The sequence below is a fragment of the Cololabis saira genome, chromosome 3 (genome assembly GCF_033807715.1).
Source record: "Cololabis saira isolate AMF1-May2022 chromosome 3, fColSai1.1, whole genome shotgun sequence".
Classification (NCBI taxonomy): domain Eukaryota; kingdom Metazoa; phylum Chordata; class Actinopteri; order Beloniformes; family Belonidae; genus Cololabis; species Cololabis saira.
In genome coordinates, this window is record NC_084589.1 from 31,777,703 (window position 1) to 31,785,124 (window position 7,422).

Here is a 7,422-nt window from a genome sequence, read left to right on the forward strand (position 1 = left end):
TAGAATGTTCTAGAAATCAAAAGCAGGAGGGAAAAAAACAGGAAATAAAGGCAGTAGGAGTTGTTAGCGTTCCACTGGAAGCCTGAGGTTTTTTGTAAGAGCTGTGCAATTTTTATACTTGTCAAAATTTATAGCAGATGCATGACATGTAAACTGAAGTGGCAACAAAACACAGCCAGTAGGCAGTGAAAGCAACTGAGGTCTAAAGTTGCCCTAAAATATCTAAATGCATTACAGAGAATAGAGTTTGAGTGAGTGTGCTACTGTGGATATGAAGGAGCTTTTGCTCTCTACAAAAAGTGTTGGAGGAAATTGAAATTCCTGCTTCAGCAGTTGAATATTGTCAGTGTTAGTTGTTTGTTGTTTTTTTTTTAAGAAAAGAGAAAAAAACTTCATGAAGTCCAAAATCAGTCTGATTATTCTCACATTACCAATATATCGAGCCCAATGTTACTTGAAATTTTAGAAAATACAATCCATTTGTGTCATGCATAAATGCTTTCTCTAATTATAATAAATATATATAGCTGGGTTCTGGGATGAAGAAAGATTTTGCCTTTTACTCAGCTTTTTCGATCGCACCACATTGTGCAGAGGCAGGTGTGATTTTCATCATACATGTTAGCTAGCATATGAAGGTGCTGGGGGAGAATTTCTGCAGGCAGAAAGAAGTGCCAGTGTGAAGAATCATAAATATCACCTTCACATGATCAACACATGTCATATTCCTAAAATATGTCAAACAAGTAAACTATATTTGAATCGCAGAGCACTATACATTTACAAAATGTACCTCTTTCATGCTCTTTCTTTTGGTTTATCTCTTGTCCTGTTAATAAATCCTGGAATGAAACGCAAATCCAGACAACATTTGAGTGGAATACTATGGCGCTTGGCTGAAATCAAGACAGCTGGTTGGAGAAACAACACAGTCCCAGTTGGAAACAACTAAGTCTGACAGTGACTATGAACTGAATCAGTTTAGCTCGGATTTCTGTTTCTATTTCAGTTTTTTGTGCATGCTCACATGAAAAGTGGTGTGGTACATGTGTGGTACACTGCTATCCAGGTTATGTGAAAAGAACCATTGAAATTTTTTTATTTATTTTTTCTAAATTGAGATGAAAATAAAAATCAGGTCACAGTCCCCATACCAACATGACACATAGTCTAAACTTTGTTTGGCTATGATGTTAAACCTTCTATGTTGGCTTGTCCTACAAGAATGGATACTTAGCTAACCTGAGAATTTACAATATGAGTAGTTAAATCAACACTTTAGTCATTGTTCTATCTGATGATGACTATTTCAGCATGATTTGATCTAATTTGTGTGTGAAAAGAGTAAGTTAACCAATTTACAGATAATTTGATTGAAATCCTGCTTTTACAGACCTTACTGACTCATTTACCCTGCTTCAAAGTCAACCCTCTCCCATTTTCTCAAAAAATCTGCCCTTCCTCTGTAGTGGATGTCTTCAAACATGACTGCAGAACACAAGGTCAACACTGTGGTTCTCTAAGTCTTGACGTTGGAACTGTGGTAACAAAAAATGCATGGTCACATTTATGTTGTGTAGAGGTGTGTTTTTTGTTTTCGTCAATTTTTTTTTTTCTCAGCCTGAAGTCTTCATGCAACATACTCCAGACTAGAGCTGACCAGTTATCCTCATCCATAGATATTTCCTGCTGCAAAAAGATCAAATAAATGGCTGCACATATAAAACACAGACTTGATAAATGGAAAACAATCGCTCTTTCATTCTGTGCTCCTGTTGTCAGAGAAATTGGAAATCTGTAACCACTGCTTTTGGTGTTGCTTATGCATTCATTCAGCCCCCTTTTTCCAATTTTCAGAATAGGGAGCATATTAGTGTGATTAGCAGGTGGCCTCCAAATGGCAATTAATGTGATTTGATACAGGGAGATAATTCTGCGCAATGCCCAATATTTAGCTGATTTGAAAGACAATGGACGTTAATTATCATCCTTACTTAAGCTTCTGGCATGAAATGTTCTCATTATGTATTCCCATCTAATCTAATGATGGATGGCTAGATAATGCTTATTAAGGCAGAAATAAGAAAACTTGTTTTCTGTTAAAGGTAGAATGCTGATCCTGAGGCAGAGCTTACAAAACGCCTCTCACTGAGTTGATACCAGACCTGCGCAATGCCTTCACCCTCCAGATTTCAATGGGAAAACAATAAACAAGCCTGTGGGGGGAGATGGAGAGATTGATAGGCATGCAGTTCTGATCACTCAACCAACAGAAGCTCACTTTACCGGCGCAGTGCTCTATGCACATTTGTGTTTATGAAATTGCAATCGATTGTTTCAATTACATGCGCGGCTGGACCATAACATTGTCACAATTGATGTGCTACTCTGAATCAACCATTGTAAAGTCATTTGAGTTGCAAGTGATGTAAAGAAAAGTCCTTTTATAAGTCTTTTTTTTTCTTTTGTCTTTGAATGCTTACTTGGAATCGAACAACAAAGCTGTTATCGTAGCACGGACCCTCATCTGTGGACACAAACTTTGTGACAGTAACTCTGAGAAAGCCAAAGGTTGTGAGTGGAAGCAGCTGAAATGAGGTTTCTTTGTAAGGTGATTAGGCTGTATCCCCATGATCACAGCAGGAGTTCAGTGATCTGAAAGGACTTTAGACACAATTTCTACAGAACTTAGAAGTTCCGTATATAATGGCCGAGACTTGAACATGAACCCAGATTGAATTGGTTTTTAAATTCATTCAGCCCAGCTGGGAGATGGAACATGGACATAATATAATATTGGATCCTTTTTGGACATAGAGGAATATCTGGATCACGTTCAGTAACAAATGCAGAACAACTCATTGGACTGAGTGGAGGAGAGGATTCTCCTGCCCTTCTTCTAAATATATGAATGGGTTTGTTTTTTGTTTTTTTTAACTGTGGAACATTGAGATAAAATATCTGCATTACGGGTATGAAGTCATTTTTGATTTAAGATTTCCCAAACTATATTCTCCCCATTACTTAATATAGTACTCTACTGGTGTCCTCTAGGTAAAGCAGTGGATTTATTTTCAAAATTATACGAAAGGAATAACATGGCTTGAAGCTGCATATTTTAAGTGTTTTCCTTCCCTTTTTATATAAAATATATGCTGCTTCTTTGTATGATTTGCACAGTTAAATGCAAAATAGTAAGGAAAATAGTAAGAGTGACAAGAAATTAAGGAGAAATCTGTTTTTGCATATTAAAATATTATATGGCTTACTTTAATCAAGGCATTCACTGTTAATTACTGTTTTTGTGTAGACGATCTTAGTTCAATGAAGCTGTTGTCACAGCCTGTCAAAAAGGTTTATAAAAACCTGTTGGAAAGTATTTACTCTGAGCCAAGATTGAGTGTCACATGTTATTTGTGAGCTCTACTGTGGCAGCGGGGACTGAAACAAATGCCAATCCAGTTGTCAAATCTCTTCGTCCGTTGTATATGGTCGAGTCAAAGAAATCTCTGAAATCTGAACAGATTGTCTTTCTGGGCGGCTTTTGATGACTGCAAATATACTGAATATGATTAAACAGTAATGAAATTGAAATGGCTTACAGCCACTTGGACCAAATCGGAATCTAATTGTCTTATAATTAGACTGTATTTAATTGTTCTTTCAGTGATGTCATATTGCTTTCACTGTAAAGTCACGGAGAAATCGCAAAAAAATGTGTTTTCTGTGAAGTAGCGCCATGTAAATGACCTGGATTTAAATTGACATGAATAGCAATGAACTTTCAAATTATTTTATACAATATTTTCACCTCAGGAAGTCCCATCCAAATCTGACCAGGACAACATTCCCCAAGTAAGAATTTATTTGCTGCCATATGCATGCTTAACTGATCTTCAAGGAAATGTTTTTAATTAGAATGGCCAAGTTACCTAAAAGTTGTTGAGCATGCTGCTGCTCAACTCTGTGAACAAATATTTGCGTTTTCATAACATTACTGATGAGAAACAATTCAAAACGACACAAAGGAACTTTAGAAATGTCTTGTTTTGAAGGTCATCCTAGGATAAATTGCTTCCATATGTCCAACGTTTACTCTTATTTAGTCTATTCCTGGTATCTTTATTACTTTGAGTTTTTCAGTTACCTCTTACATGTTGTCCACTGTAGATTTTTGAGCTAGGTTCATTTTAAAGTCGATGCTGACCAGCATTATTGATTTGTGATGCAGCGCCATAAAATGATACCCAGTTATTGCAAGAGATGATCAGGAAGTAAGTCCAAAGTTACCATTGGAGCTAGACATCACTCTATGAAAATAATGAGATATTATTTTGATATGGAGGAGAAAAAAAAGGGGAACAATAAACTACTTGGCGCCGTTTGAAGTTCCCATGAATGGGTTAGAGAAGTGCCATTTAACGCTGAGATTACTCTACTCTCGAAAGGCAGAATCTTCTTTTGTTGTCACTGTCATTCAGCTTTTGTCCTGCTACAAGTGTTTCATTTGATGTAAAGTACATGTGCGGTGTGCCCCTGAGTGTGGCATGAACCATGAACAGTTTTTCTATTGTGTGTCATATATGAATCTGACAAACTCAAAAAAACTATTTATAATACCTACAAAATTACTTTTCACGTCGTTGCTTGGTCAGATATTGGGTATATAGGGCAATAAACATAATGTCCAAACATTAATCACTGAATATGGTCTCATAAAGACTTTAAGGGTCACATTGAAATAATAAGATCCTGTTATACCCCCGGATTAAACGATTTTCTCATTTCAGTATCAACACTTTAACTGGCAGATACATAAAAGGAACATCGAGAGGTTTTATTATTCATAATACTATGAACAAGCATGTCTCTTACATGAAGTACGGTACTCATGTACCCCTTGTCAGAAGTGATAACTCTTATCAAATGTGTACAGGAACAATCTCCCTGGAACTTCCTACCCCAGTTTTTTATGTCACCAGGCAAATTTACTCTTGCTTTGCTGGGGAAAATTTCATTCTAAAAAAGTGAAAATGGGTATTTAAGATGCACAATGAGCTCACTGCCTCAAACCTGTGTCAAAGGTGGAATTTTTAGACATATGTACCTGTGGAATTTTCAGTTCCAGTGCACAAAACATGTGGATGATCTTATTAATTAAAATTAAAATTAATTAATCACTTTAGGCTGATTGACTAAACTTTGTTGCTTGCAATTCAGTGCTGACAGCACCATTAATTTGCGCTGGGAAGAAAAAAATGAAAGGAAAAAATTCTGGGCTTTAATTGGTTGTGACAGTTGCTGTGCAGAGGAAGCAATAGTGTTGTACAACACAGGCAGTGGGAATGAGCTCACAACACCAAATAGTCTCCATTCGTGTGAACTTATTTGAATGACAAAGGAAAATGTTATCCAGTCACCCAGTATGGATTGCTAGGCTATGCTATTATTGATACTAGGAAATTTAAGACAAATCTCTTACTAGAGATGTTTGTTTTTTCCCCCCTTAATACATTTTGCATTCATGCTTTTTGCAGGTTTCATTTTTAATAATTTCTGTTTGCTTTGTTTTAATGGACACAGTGTAAATTTATAAGGGATGACAACGTCCAGATTGTCACTGAAGTTTATGTTCACATGCCTTCATTTTGTCTGGCATAATGTGTCTACAACTTCCCCGAGGTTGACAGGAGGCTGTTGTGATAAGACATTTATAAATTAATATATGACTAAATGTTGGACTTCAATGAATCTTTGTAATTAGATTTGTGATCATCAAAAAAAAAAAAGAAAAAAAAAGATTTGTGATTATCGAACAACTTCATGAAGTGACAACATTTTCACACTGGGACAAATATTCTTGTATTGTATCATAACTGTTACAGTGCTGATTCAGGTAGACTGCTCTGGTCATTATTTAGTATATCTGCTGCTTCTCTCTATGCTTGCAGATCTGTGTAATTGTGTAACCTCACCTACTGCTATTGACACTTTAATGGATGTTATTTTTGATGTGTACATGTTAGCTTGCATGGGGAAGTAAATCAGGACCCTTTAGTGTGACAGGCTGCATAATCAGTGCTTATTAAAAGGCTTATACTTGTGTTAGTAGAGTCAGTTATTAGTATGATGTATGAAAATGAATTATGGCATTGTTTTTAATTTTTTATTTTAACAATGTTGATTGATTTTATTGTTTTAATATATCTTGTTTTGGGAGGTGATTAGACCTTTAGAAATTAAGAGAAATGATAAGTACATTTAATTCAGTTAAAGTCTTTTTCCAAGGTTCAACTATTGTCTTTCCAGGTGTTTTATAACATTGTATTGTGAAACATAGTGACTAACAACATTTTCTGACCCTAATGAGTCCAATGATGAAGAAGAAAAAACTAAATAAATGAATTTTTGAACCTCCATTCTACTTTCCCACAGCTTATAACCCCACACCTTGACCTAAGGTTTTTCAATTTACTGAGGTAGCACTAAGTTGTTGATTAGAATTTCATTAACTGCACACAAATCCCTTGCTTCTAATCCCCATAAGTCCAGCATATTGTATTGTCATTAACCACTCACTGGCTGGTAAATACAAATCCTTTCACCTTTCACTCTGTACTCCATGGATAATTGCTGTATCATCTCCTCAGAAGCTTTCCCATGGGGAGCGCCAAGCAGCATACAGGAAGCAGACTCAATTGTGCTTGACGATGTATTATGTAGCAACGGTACTAGAGATCACTTGGCACTGGGAGGAAGGGCCTTGTACTGGTCTGCCATCATTGACAGAGCAGACACAGTTGCTAATTAGACCTCCCGGTAGTCAAGCTTTGAGTTGAAGCTCCAGCCTTTAACGCTGTTTTCTCGTGAAACTAAAGCTTGTTACTTTGTACTTCCCTGAGAAAAATGGAGGATGATGATGATGAGGATGAAGATGATGATGATGATGATGATGATGATGATGATGATGATGATGATGATGATGATGAGATTTATTAGTCATTTCACAATGAAATTTCATTCCAATACAGCCCGTCCAAAGAGAAAACATAGGTAGACGGGTGCATGAGGCTGCAGCCGATGGGTCAGTGCCACCATTTCATTAGGTTCATTAAGCTTACTTAAAGGAGCTTGAGGCTCCTTTTAAGAAATGAGACTCTCTAGCGCCACCCTTCACCACGACGGCCGTTGGGGGTACTGCAGCCAACAGTGAAGCTGGCACGGGAGAACGGGGAGAACGTACATGCAGCGTCATGTGACGTCACATCCGCAGCCCAGCGCGGGAAATTCGGGACCGAATTGCAGCACATTTTGCAGCACACAGCCGGTTCAAGGCAACGGAGAGATACACTAGAGGGCTCATTCTTTTGGGTTTGGAACGCTTCATCTGACATTATTACTAGAAAACTTAAAATGTATACA